This window comes from Chenopodium album, chromosome 8 (genome assembly GCF_948465745.1).
Source record: "Chenopodium album chromosome 8, dcCheAlbu1.1, whole genome shotgun sequence".
NCBI lineage: Eukaryota > Viridiplantae > Streptophyta > Magnoliopsida > Caryophyllales > Amaranthaceae > Chenopodium > Chenopodium album.
This window is the reverse complement of record NC_137841.1, coordinates 33840131-33854891: the sequence shown is the minus strand read 5'-3', so window position 1 is coordinate 33854891 and position 14761 is coordinate 33840131. Positions and strand designations below refer to the sequence as shown.

The 14761-nt window shown below is 37.1% G+C and overlaps 1 non-coding gene across 1 annotated transcript; it reads left to right on the top strand.

Annotated features, from left to right (window-relative positions):
- Positions 1–14372: 14372 nt before the first annotated feature.
- LOC145557139 (small nucleolar RNA R71) lies at positions 14373–14479 on the top strand. The gene has a single exon (XR_014092195.1). It is a non-coding gene; the product is annotated as a small nucleolar RNA R71 (small nucleolar RNA).
- Positions 14480–14761: the final 282 nt, after the last annotated feature.

The following is a 14761-nucleotide window of genomic DNA, read 5'->3' as shown; positions in this document are numbered from 1 at the left end:
TCCCCAGCAAAACAATATTTCAATACATTGTAATTAGTCTGTATCAAGAATTCATTTTTAAGACCTCGGATTACACAAAATAATACAGTTTAATCACTCAAACAATCCATAGAAAATCCACCGTCTACGGCTATGAAGACAAAATTTAAATACTCTACAACAAACTAAACCCTCATTATTATAACCGGATTTCACATTAACAACAGAATCGATTACATCTTAACAACTAGTCTACAATTCAAGTAGTTAACAAAGAAAACTACATTGTAACATTTTTGCAACTTACCTCGCACCGGGGGGGAGGTCAGAGGATGAACAGTCTGGTAGAACAAAGAGAGAGAACTGAACAAAGAGTTTAGAGAGAGAAAACGAAAAGGGATTTCTGAGGAGAGAGAAAATTTAGGGGTTTTTATACATAAACACTGGGGAACACCAATAAGGAACCGCCAACCCCAAAAAAGTTGAAATTTTGAATTTTGGGAAGCCGCTCACTGTTGGCTTCAATTCTCTTAGAGGAAATTTGATTTCAAATCCGATGAATGCTACCAGGAACACATATGGACGGTTCCAAAATCATTTACTAGCTACAGTTTTAAGGGGTAGACAACCATCTAAATTTACACAAAATTCAAAAGTGTGGTTCTTTTATCACATCTCAAGGTTATAGGGTAACGCATTGTAGGTTATTGATTGTGTACTCTGTCAGCGGTGTCGAGGCTATGTGTTGCCACTGGATGTTATTCACGTTCAAGATAGCGTTGTTATTTTATATGTTAGTGGAAAGGGCATGTTAACGGTATAGCAACATGGTAGCTGTTCCTACGTCATTTACATTAGTAATCTTATGATCCATGACTTACGTATAGTACATGTACATGTTCGCAATTATTACATGTCACATGCCCTTACTACATAAGTATACATGTTGTGTGCAGCGTTGCGGTTATAGTATATATATATATGTAGTGCATTCACCTACACACATACGTGTATATGTTGTATACGTTAATAGCAATATCTAATATAAAGTTCAAGTTTATCCAAAACATGCGTGTCATTGATTTTTTTACGGTGATAAAATATAAGTTACTGATGTCATTCTAATTTGAATGACCACCACCACTAATACATTCTGGTAACTACCACTTTTGCTTGTTGAAAGTACCCACATATTGTGTTGGAAAAACTCTTGTACGCTATTGGATATATCCACGTATGTAGGGAATATTTCAAGCCATCCCACACTTGAGCCCCACTGTGATCATACACTTAAGCATGGTGGCGTTTAAAGGGAAGGAAACTAGAGCAAAAGAGTCGCCAACAAGTTTTAGGAACTTGTAAACCGTAAACAAAGTGAAGGTTACACCCCTTAACGATCAAGGAGATCGTTAACTCCAAAAGGTATGGAACCATGACTAGAAGTTCGGGGATGAAGGTACAAATCCAACCTAAAAAAAACTGAACCTGCCCTAATAGTAGGCCTCTACTTTATTCTTCTCGTGTTCATGTGCGCTTTCTGACTAACATACAATCAATAGGTTAACCCTAAACTTGTTTATCTACGTTGGTTGAACATTAATGTACAAATAAAACTATTATTGGCGATCACTTGAGTTATAATCATATTAGCCTGAACAAGATTATTAATTATCTTATTAAGCGTGATTACAAGTACAAATTCCCTTTAAACATGGATAAAAGGCATTGTTTAGCAATAACAATAATAAACATCAAGCAACATAATAACAATAATCATCATAATAATAATAATTATAATCATAAATCATAACAATAATCATGTTAAAAATAAAGCATAATATTAATAGCAAGATCCTAGGCATGATACTAACAAGATTAATAACAAACCCCTAGCATGTCACTAAACATCAAATATCAAAACTTTAGCCCTAACATGATACTAACATGATATTAGAAAGCATAAAAGGCATCCTAAACATGATACTAGAAAACAATAATAACATCCTAACATGATATTAGAAATTAATAAAACAATCTAAGCATGCTTTTTACATCGAAATAATATATAAGTAATCTTTGATGAATCTTACCTCTTTCTAATAATAAAATACACGCGTTAGTAACTTTAAGGAAAAGTATAAATCAAAAAAATAAATTAAATAATTGAAATAGGGATTTGGGACCAAACCCTGAGAAATATCAAACCTTTCACGTCTAGAGCGAAGGCAACCTCGAACTTGGCTAGGTGTGTCTAGAGCTAATGAGTGAGAAATTTTGTAAGAGAGAGGTTTAGAAAAAGAATAGAGAGAGAAGGAAAGCTTCTACCTTTTAGAGAGAGAAAGAGATGATGATTGTTGATTGTTAATGATTAAAAACGAGGAGATACGACTCCTATTTATAGAAAAAAATAGCACGGAATCAAATCAGTCCTATTCAGAATAAAATACCTCCAGTCGCCAACGACAGGAGTCAGCGCCAGACGACAAGCATGTTGCCAGACGACAGGTAGCAGCGCCAGGCAACAGACTTCTCGTTTGGCGCTGGGATAATTTTTACGGATTTTGTTTTTATTATATCTTTTGATCCAGAAGTCCAAATAAGTCATATAATATGTCGTTGGAAAGATATTGAAATATACTTTCCAACCCAATTAGAATCAGATTAAACTTTTGTAGATAAAAAGATATGGTCGAAATAATGGAAGGGTGTCAGTTTTGGATAGAGTTTCGTATTCCATTCATATCTTTTTCGTTATAGCTCGGAATTAATATTATAATATATCCTTGGAAAGATAATTTCAAGATCTATCCAACCATATAAGATTTGGATAAATATTATGAGGCACAAAATTAATATCTGACTGTCTTTGAACATCTTTAAATTCGAATAGAATTATGATTAAAAAACGGAAAGTTTTATTTAATTTCAAACTCTTTGATTTTATCTTTTCAAAAATGATAATTAAGATCTTTTAAAAACTCATAGAAGCTTCTAATAAATCCTAATAAGTTTAGGAATAGGATTAAACCTTTGGACCCTCCAAATGATCATTGGGTTGTAGGTAAAATCCGATTTGAGCCCAGTTTTGTATTTTGGCCATAACTTCCTCATTATTCATCGGAATTGGGCTTATAATATATCGTTGTAAACGTTTTTTCAAGCTCCATCTAACTACACATTGGACCCATATCATGGACCAAAATAAATTGGAATGCACGTTTTTCATTAATAGGGTAAGAAAAGAAATATTTTCAAAAACAGAAAGAAGAGGTATTTTAATAAAAACATCCTCATCACTAGACTTTTCACACTTTCGCTTTGTGCGATAATCAAATGAAATGAAAGGTATTCATCACTGGGTTTGGTTTTGGGGAGACACATTTGGGTGTCTACAACGTAGTTTATACTTACCTCCGTTTTTTATTACTTGACATGTATTTCATCTTAGGAGAGTTTTATTTATTTATTTACTTATTTGACACGTTTCCTTTTTGATCGTGTAAACTAAATAGAAACGGAGGAAGTGTATTCCCCCGGCCCACCCACCCCATCACAATGACCAATTTTCTATATTCGGCGGAGAGGGAAACAGATAAATTAAGGGCTTAAACCAAACGTAAACCGAATTATAGAGAAGTAAATGAAGTTAACGGGCTGAGAGTGGGGTAGAGTTAAGAAATACACAATATTCATATTAAACAAAAAGCAAATAAAAAAATATAAAAAAAAAAACTCCAACCCTTAGCTCACCCCGGACCCTCTCTAATTCACCAGTAACTAGTCAGTCCGATTTTTGGAGAGAATCTGAAACCCTGAAGTAAGCCTATAACCTACCGACGTAATTGTTGTACAAATCGACAATTGAAAACCTATACGTAGGAAGATAATCTACAGCCCAAACTCCCGTTATGTGGACACATTATGATTCTATCATAAAACCTGCTGATCATTAGTTATTCTTTTTGGCATTGTAGAGCACCATAGAACGTCGGTTCGTTAAGAGCTCGGTATTTCCTGCAGACAAAGAGCAGCTAGATGGTGTAAGAAGGAGGAGTACCCATTTTCATAGGCGCTGGCAGCTCAATTTCAGACTGTACGCGTAGCAACCCCAGAAACAAAGGTGTGAAGCTTGTGATTTCCATCTTCACATAGTGAAATTACCGTGCTTGCATCTGTATGTACGGTTGAATCACCACCAAACATACCGAGTCCCTTGTTTCTTGAAAGCATACCATACCATGAAGAGTCTCCCTAAATCTAACGTGGAGTAAATGTTGTGTGCCTTGTAATTCGTACCCATCTGAGATAACAAGCCAAAAAGAAGCACAAAGTAAAGAAAAATACTACCGGGTATGGAAACCTGCGAACCTAAAGTATGATGACTCATGTTGCTGGGGTAAGGGGAATAGCCAGAGTCTAGTGGGGGGATCTTTCCCACAATACGAGCCTTTCCTTTTTCTTTCGATAGCCTCCAGCAACTGCAGTCACATACCCAACTCATTTTGTATCTTAAAATAAAATTAATAAAACGAAACACAAACAAATGTACAGGATGGTATTCACAAAAAATGGCCGGCTGCAATACGATTTACGAGTTTCAAAGTCGTGGAGCATAACATATCTGTTCACCACAAACCAAAGCAAGCTGAATATATAAACTAGTCCCCTGCGTTGCACAGTCAATGATTATAAACCGACGTATTCAAAACCAAAATACACACACGATACATTATATATATTATCTGAGCCACATAGGTAATCTGCAAAGGCTATACAGGTCCATACCTATTGGATAATAAACTAAAGGGTTAATGTTTGCACCGTACAGGTAATAACCAAAGGCAACACAAGCTTAATCTAAAAGCAAACACAACATAAAAAAAAATAAAGTCTCGTGTGTTAAAATCCAAACAAAATTTAAATTACCATACCATAAGAAGCAGAGGACATCCTCCCAGTAACTAAGGTCTCTCTCAAGCCTTGAACTCGACTGTTGCATCAACTGTACAACGAAGCGCAAGCTTGGCAACATAAAAACTGCTAAGACCATCATCCCAAACAATGAGATTCAGCCTTTTCACCTTCTCATCGGAATTCGGGCAGCAGAAGACCATCAACCTATAAATACCCGTAACTAACTACATAGCCATGGAACACCAATTTATCATCTAAAAGAGCAACACCGCCTCCGTTTTTTGTAAAAAAAAAACTTGCAACAATTCCCTAAAATGGAAATGTCACAATACTACAATTTCTCTTATTTTAATCTTCTCCTCCTCTTAATTTACATGTACTTCGTCACTAAAATGATTCTTGCAACAAACATTGCAATGTAACATGTATCCTTTAGCTAATTAAGTTACAAAATTAACAATACAGGTAAAACTTTGTCACGTCGCTTGACATGAGCCACAATGATTGACCCACAATAAGTCCTCGATCATGTTGGCTCGTGTAGCCGACCCCACTAATGGGAATAAGGCGAACAAGAATGAGAAGATTAACAATGCAGGATACTTTTAACAGCCAGAGAATATATGGTAGAGTTGATGTAGATTTCAGGTCAGTTCAAGGATTACTACTTTGTCTACACCACCCGTTAGTACTACGTAAACAGTAAAGGGGCAAGCATTAAACATAAGGTCTGAAGGATGTAACAATGCAAGGAGCGAGTGAGTAGCATGTCCATATTTCTGTAGCAAGCACAACTGACAAGTTCAGCACATGGTGAGTCTAATATATACCCTGTATTTCAAGAAAAGAAACTACATGGACTCAGACAAGACAAGAAACATGGAACCATGTAAGACTATGAACACTGAAGAGGAGTGTGACTTCATCCCAATCCTGTGCATTTCCATAAAAACCATGTAAGACTATTATTATAACAAGATTTCACATAAACAAAAAAAAAAATCCCCAGCAAAACAACATTTCTATACATTGTAATTAGTCTATATGAAGAATTTATTTTAAGACCTCAAATTACACAAAATAATCCAGTTTAATCACTCAAACAATCCTTAGAAAATCCACAGTCTACGGCTATGTGTTGGGGTTTGGTGAGTCCGACTCACCGCGGAAACAAACCCAAAAAAAGACCGCACTCGCAATAAATAAAACCATAAACATAATTAAATTAATCACAAGATTAAGATAAAAATGATTACCTTTGGAGCGTGCTTTGCCCGATCGCTTGGGCTCTTACTTGAAAGCTAGCTTCGAAATCACGAAGCCTCCGATGATGATCCACCCGCAACAACGATCACCGACAAGGTCCAATGTCTTGGGGTTAGCAAGACCCGACCGATAAACCCGAGCGATTGATTTCAATGGTTAGCAAGGTCCAACTCTTGAGTTCAAGGGTTTTCACTTACTTGTGATCCCCTTTCCAACTCTTACTCAAGCATCATTTCCAATGCCCTTACTTGGGTATTTATAGGAAATGATGAGAGTATGATTGTCTCTCCTACCATTGTGGGATAGTGAGATTTTCACATTTTATTTTAAAGGTAAAATAAAATTATTTAAGCAAGCTAGTAATAAATCAACAAGTGTCACCTATTCATGAGAGAGCAAGTGAGGACCACTTGGATAGGGGGGGGGGGACCAAACTTGCTCCCCACTCTCTCCCTCTCCATGTGCCACATGTCCTCTCTTTCAAGGCTCCCATTTACTCCTCCCTTGCACATGGTCCAGCTACCCGCGCACTCAGCCCAGCTACCCGCACCATAGAGTTGCGGGCTGCTGCTACTTACAGCTAGCAAGTCGCGCACTCCAAGTGCGGGCTGCTGCTGCTTGCGGCCAACATGCCACGCACTCCGAGTGCGGGCTGCTGCTTCTCGCTGCCCTTAGGTGCCGAGGCTGGCCCTTAGCTGCTAGCAATGGTGCGCTAGAATGCACCAGCCAACCTAGGCTCGGCTTGGTGCGCATGCTAGCCACCATGCTATGCATTATGCCCCTAGCACTTAGAATGCTCGGGGCACTCCGATGTTAGGGGTACTTTGGGAATTATGTTGATTTATTACTATTTGCTCTTCTCGTCTTTTATTATTTTCGACTCAATTTCCGACACTCGGTTTTGACGCTCTAAGCTCGAATTTTCGATGTCTAAATAAATATTACTCGGTCGACTCATTAATTCCTTCCGAATTAAGTTGTCACTTTGGCTCATTGGTTGCTTGGGTGTGACCCGAAGGGTTCAGTCAAGATTAAGTTGTAATATTAATTATACATTAATATTACTGATCGGAAGCGGCCTCCACCCAGGCATTTTGATCACTTGACTTTACCGAATGTATTAGCTTTCTAATAATTCTGAACCCACTATCAGAATAATACACTTGTTCGAAGGCACTATTCCTTTCACTATGAAGACAAAATTTCAATACTCTACAACAAACTAAACTCTAATTATTACAACCGAATTTCACATTAACAACATAATCGGTTACATCTTACCAACTAGTCTACAATTCAAGTAGTTCACAAAAAAAACCACGTTGTAACAGTTTTGCAAATTACCTTGCTGACAGACTCAAGTTGTAATCACCTAATCAAAAATAAAACCTAAATCCACTAACTATGTAGATAGGGAAGAAGGGTCGAACCACAAGGAAACAAGTCAATTTATTCCTAATTAATTAAAAACAATCTAAATTATCAAGTAACCAAATTATTATAAAAAAGGGTAATTAAACTACTAAAAGTAAGAGTAGAAAGGAAGTAAAATAAGAGGTAAATCAATGAAAGAAAAGCCTAGGACATAGGTTCACCAATAAACAATATTCCAGGGTAAATCATAATAAGCAATCATCAATGCATCAATTAATCAGATTATAAAGGGCTTTCACTACATATTACAATCACAGAGTTAATTTACTGGTATTAAATTTCATCTCTCGAATCTCAACTTAACCATTTATAAATTAGTCCGCCTATTAGAACTAAGCCTAAACATCAATTCTCATCTCTTGAATCTCAAATCAATATTGCTAAACTCATACAATTAAATCTGGCCAAACCTAATTGCATAGCATTAAATCAATCAATAGGAAAATAATTAAGCATTGATATTACCAATCACAAATTACCCCTTCATATTATTTATTGGATCCCCATAAACCCTAGAAATAAAACTACTCACGCATAATTAAATCTAAACTAATCAAAGCAATAGAATAAAACATGATGAAAGAATTAACAAATTAACTGTAATTAAAAGAGAAGAAATCATTACCCAAAAGTAATCTGAATTAAGGAATGAAATTAAGAACAAAGTTGAGAGAATTTTAGAGAGAGAAAATATTCTAAGTAGAGAGAGAAAGTCTAAAAGAAAAGGTAAAAAAAATTACGTACTAAAATCATACTTAAACATCTCTAAAACAAATCCTAATTAAAAACTAAGATCTCGGCAATCAGGTGCCTCCAAAAACACGCGCCCGATCGGGCTCGTCTTTTTCTTCAAGTTTCTCCTGGGCAGTCGCGCCCGATCGAGCTTATGGTCACCCGATCGGGCGCGCCTTTGCTGATGCCTTCTTTTATGCACCCGCCTAATCGGGCACAAGCTTGCCCGATCGGGCCCAGTCTTTTTCTCGAGGCTTGGACTTTGATTGGGCTTGATCCTTCGGCCCAATCCGGATTTCCTCTTCGGGTCTTGAATACTTGGTCCAAATGCCTCGGTATCACACACCGAGCCCTTAATCACCGGCTCTAATCGGTTCAAAGATGGTCTTGTCCTCTTAATGTTTGTAGTTGCTCCATGAAAAACCCGAAAAACGCTCCACATGTGCAATTTCCTACAAAACTCAAGCAAAACTACAAAAAAACTAGAAAACACCAATTAGTAATAAAAGTGGCTCTAAATAGCCAAAAACACTACTAATTATGACCAAGGGACGGGGGTAAAACACTATATAAATTAGACACATCAAACTCCCCCAAGCCAAACCTTTGCTTGTCCCTAAGCAAAGAGCTCATCAATGAACATATAAAACACGCTTCATCCTAAGTAAATAAAATCAAACACAAACGATTCAAAGCAAATCTAATGAACATGCTTCAATGTCAATCAATTTCATTTATCTAATCATTATTCCTCCCCAACAATTATCAAGTAGAGCAAACCACATGAGCATATAGAATTCAAGACTAGTGCTCACACACTCAACTCTCATTTATGTGGCGAGTAAAAGATGTACTCGATAGCTCTCCAACCAACCCCTTTATATGTGAACAATACCCTCCCAACTCACACTCTCGTGTGTTTAAAAAGATGTACACTCAACCTACTAGTCGACTCAAAATATGTCAAATCATAACTTGCATTGATAAACAACACTTTCACATTCATACAACTCTTATGCACAAAGGTCAGAAGGTCTTTAAAGCTTGTAATGTAAGGCTAGGGTAAAAGGTAGGATAAATTTAGGAAAATGTGAGAGAAAAGCCATGCTTAAGGGAGCCATATCCTAACAAAACCCAAGGTCAAAACAAGTAATGACCAAATCATCTCCAATCACAACTTAACTCCACAAAAATTCACCAAGCAATCCCATACATAACAACAATCCCAACACTTACATATTCACTCACAAAGTATGTCAATAAGAAATAGAGTGAATTAAAACAAACTTTGAACTACTTATTTTTTTCTTTTCTTTCTTTTTTTTCATGAGCAACCTTCACATAGAACATTTGAACATTTGAAACAATTTTTCTTTGCTCTTTTTTTTTTTTATCTCACATTGGAAATTTTCAACTTTGAAACACAAATCATCAACATTTTTCCAATCGTTCAATCAAAAGAACAATCACTCTTCTTTTATTCCCACATCGTGCAAATAAAGTGCACACCACAACTCCATCACCTCACCAACTAATAGCTCCCCCAAACCAAGCTTGGGACTAGCACTACTACAAAATTGGTCAAAGAGACCCGAAATAAGAGATCGGTTAAGTACATAATGGGTCTCTTTCAAAGGAGAGACCCATTATCTTAAACGAAGGGTCTCTCGAAATATCAAAGAGACCCGTCATTAAAGAAAATAGGTCTCTAGGAATTATTTTAAAATTTCGAGGAATATAGAGAGACCGATTATTTTAAATGACAGGTCTCAAGTAATATCCAAGAAACCCGTCATTTAAATAACCGGTCTCATGAATGTATATATTTTTAGTTGAGAAATTAGAGAGACCAGTCATCTTAGTTAACAAGTCTCTCGAATTGAACCTCTTGACAGGCTGGCAGCCATAAACCAATAACCCTAAGTCCCAAACTAACCCTTGTCCGCCGCCTGCCTCCTTTTTTCTCATTTCATATAGTATCTCTTTTTTCTTTCTCTCTCTTCTCCCTCCTTTAATCCTTTGTATTCTAAGAATTTCATCCATTAGTTCTTTCTCATCTTATACTTCTTTAATTATTTCCTTACTTTCTCTTTAAATTTCAAGAAGTTATTTACAAGGTGAGTTTTGTATTCTTTTTCGTTATTTAGTATTGATCTCGAATTTTTTTTCGTAAATTTTTCTGGGTGTTCTTTGTTTGAGCCTTAATTCAAGCTAACGCTGAAATCAAAGGAAGAAAGATCGTGAAAGAGCTCAAGCTCGCAATTCTAGCAAAACGAAGACGTCTAAAACCGACGGTTTAACACCTGAGCAGTGTCGAGAAAGGTACCCTTTTTCAGATTTTTCTGATTAAATCAATTATTTTGAGAATTTTGAGAATCAATATAATTTGGGTTTGATTTGCTTTGATTTGATTTGATTTGAGAATTTTTCATATTTTTCTGATTAAATCAATATTATTTTGAGAAAGAACTTTGAAGTTTAATGTCTTATCAATTATAGGATTTTTATTTTTTTATTTTAATGTATTAAATTTTTTATTGTATTTGTATTGTGTACGTAAATTTTCAGCTGATGAAATACAAGAATTATTTTTATATTCTGTTTTTAATAATGTAAAAAATTCAAATTAAATAAGTTATATTGATAAATTGCAATTATAAAAACTATATCACCTATTTTTTTATTTTTTAAATGATGCCAAAGAGACCTGTTAAGTTTAAAGCGGTCTCAATTTTCTCAAAAAAGAGACTGCCTAATTAAGATAGGTGGTCCCAAATTTCTGAAAACAGAGACCGCTTTTCTTATACAGGCAGTCTCAATTTTCTTAAAATTGAGACCGCTTATCTTTAAGAGGCGGTTTTAGATTTCTCATTCTAGAGACCGCCTCTAATCAAGAAGTCTCTTTGCCAAAGAGACCGCTGCGCTAGAGACTGCCTTAGTGTAATAACCAATGGGGCTCATATAGGCTTGTAATGTGGCTAAATAATCAATAAAAGGGCACAAGCAACAACATGTGTAGCAAGAAGGGAACAAATGTATCTAATATCGTCTGAAGGCTACCTAAGAGAACAAATGCCTTCATCCTCCTCAATGTGCATAATATTGAGCCATACAAACATTACTAATAATTGCAAACCAATACTCAAATTCCTTGACATACCAGGAACTATCACACAATTCCTAACCAAATCAACTAGTCAAGCACTATATTCACAAATAGTTGGCAAAATTGACGCATGTTTAGGCATCCAAACAATTAAACTTCAAATCATGATCAACAAATTCACAAGGCTCATTATCATATACCAAGAATCAAAATAATATTTTTCAAGTATGGGACACAGGGAAGCATGATTTACATTTCATTGGAACGTATTTTTTTGAATTTTTATATTTTTCAATTTTTTTGTATTTTTTTACATATAGGAAAGCAATAAAAACTACACTAGAAAGCAATAAAATCTATACTATAAAGCGATAAATAGAGAAAAGAGAGAAAGAGTTACCATATGTGAAAGATATCTCCCCCCCAAGCCAAATCAAGCAATGCCCTCATTGACTTGGGGGTGTAACTAAGAGAAGCTACTCCTCATCATCATCCTCATACATCCTTTGATAGCCTCCTCCATAGCTCGAGCCGGCGCCTCCATGGCTCGTACCAGCACCACCTTAGCCCGAACCACCTGCAAAGTAGTTAGGGTCTACATTTCCCCCCATCCCCCCAAAGGGAGCATCGGCCCCATAACCATGGACTGAAGAGTATTCCACATAAGTACCATAGGCTCCGGGGGTCGAATACCCTCCTTGGGGGTATTGGAACCAATCGGGAACTAATGCCTCGGGGGGGAATAGCCCCTTGGCATGCATAATCGTCATACATGGGGTATAAACCCCTCCCGAGGTTCCTCTCAACATGGCCAACCCTCCTATCTAGAGTGCCTAACCTAGAGTCTAGGTTTTGCACCATACCCTCCACTCTCCCTTGCCCTCTCTCAATCCGGTCAAGTTGGCTCCTAAAAGCCGAAAAGTCATATGGGGCATGGGGATCGATGTTATAATCAACGGAGGTGGTGGGTATGCCATATGTGTAGGGTTGGGGTGATGGTTGGTATTGGGGTGAATGTTGGGGTTGTGGTGAAAGGTGAGGCTCTTGAACCTCGCCTTGATCGTCTAACTCAAAAGTGTAGGAAGGCTTCCCCTTCTCAAATTTGGTCAAGGCGGGGTTGGGTAGCTTGAAAGTTTGGTCTCTCCTACCCGACTCCCGGTGGCCTATCCACCATGTCTCACCTCCTATAGGCCGCACCCAGTAATTCCCGCAAAGAATTTCCTCCAGGGGATCCCTTGCAAGAACCTGTGGCAAGCTATCATCATAAATATCATCCATTATATCAATATAACAACAATTTTCCTCTAGCTTAGGCCCTTTCAAAACTTTCCCTAAATTAAAAGTAACATTATCATCACCTACAGAAAGGGTTAGTTTGCCATTTTTCACATCAATAATGGCTCATGCAGTACGGAGAAAAGGCCTACCTAATATAATGGGTATTTGCGTATCCTCTGCCATGTCTAAAACAACAAAATCAACATGAATAAAAAATTTACCAACTCTGACAGGGACGTCCTCTAAAATACTTAAGGGGTATTTTACAGAGAGATCTGCCATTTGCAAAATTATATTAGTAATTTTTAATTGTCCCATATTAAGTTTAGCACAGACAGACGATGGCATAACACTGACACTACCACCCAAATCACACAAAGCTTTATCAATAAAAACATTCCCTATATGACAAGGGACAGAAAAACTACCAGGATCCTTTAATTTAGGAGGGGATTTATTTTGCAATAGAGCGCTACACTCCTCTGTGAAAGCTACAGTTTCTACTTCATTAAAGTCCCTTTTCCTAGTCATAATGTCTTTCATAAATTTAGCATAAGCAGGAACTTGAGTGATTAAATCTGTGAAAGGAACTGTTACCTGCAGGTTTTTCACAACCTCTAAGAACTTACCAAATTGTTTATCAAACTTACTCTTCAGTTGTCTATTAGGGAATGGTAGTTTGATAACCGGGCTTTGCATATCTCCTCCCTTATCCTGAGATTTACCCTACACTGAAACATTAGAAGAGTTAGTATCTCTTAGTAGCCCTGCAGGGTTAGCAGGATTAGCGTTTAGTATAGAGGAATCTAGATCAGAAACTGGTTTATCTTCCTTTAGCATAGGAGGTCCATCATAATGTGAACCACTCCTTAGAGTGATTGCATTGGCATGATCTGTAGGATGGATAGGTTGTGATGGTAGAGCTCCCTGCTGACGGGATTGTAGGGTAGATGAAAGTTGTGCAATTTGATTATCCATGATTTTATTGTGGGCTAAAATAGAATCAATTTGTGCATCCCTACTCTCCATATGCTTTTGCATATTGCTAAGCATTGTTCTAATTTCTGTCATGGCATGGTCGGAAGATGATGAGGGTGATGCTTGGCTTTTCTGGCCTGAATTTGGGTGGTAATATTTTTGCTGTGGTGGGGGTTGTTGTTGTGGTTGTTGTGGAGGTGGAGGGTTTTGTACATTGGTACTCCGGTACGAAAGATATGGATGGTTCCGGTAACCGGCAGTGTAAGAGTTGGAATACGGGTTATTCTGCCTATAGGTTTGAAAGGCATTAACTTGTTCCATGGAACTCCTACAATCTTGCTCCCAATGCCCTACAATTCCACAATTTTCACAAAAAGCGTCATTATTAGCAACAGCAGAAACATTAGCTACAGAGTTAGGAGTAGCATTAAGATTATCTAATTTTTGACAAATAGACGTTAATTGAGCTTGCAAAAAGGATACGGAATCAACATTATGTTTTCCTTTATTTGCAAATCCTCTCGGATTCCCGTATTGGGAATTGTGTATTGCCATGTCTTCGATAACTTGTCCTGCATTGTCCACATTTAAATTCATGAACCTCCCACTGGCTGCAGAATCTAGAACTGATCTAGAAGAATTTCCAAGTCCATTATAGAAAGCTTGGATCAATTGCCATTGTGCTAGATTGTGGTGAGGGCATTCTCTCTGTATATCCTTAAACCTCTCCCAAGCCTCATATAGCGTTTCGTCGGCCTCTTGAGCGAAGTTCTGAATAGCACTCCTTAGTACCGCTGTTCTCTCTACATGATAATATTTATTATAGAAATTCAAAGAAAGAGTTTCCCAGTCAATAATACCAAGTGTAGCTCTATTTAAACCATTAAACCATAATTTAGCTTTGCCACATAATGAAAAGGGAAAAAGCATCTCCCTGATTTGGTCCTACGTGACCCCGGCTTGTCTAATGGTGTTACAATACTGGCAGAAATCTGCAATGTGAAGATTAGGATCTTCACCCTTAGCTCCACTGAATTGCTTCCTCTCTATCATAGTGATAAATTAGGGCTTGAT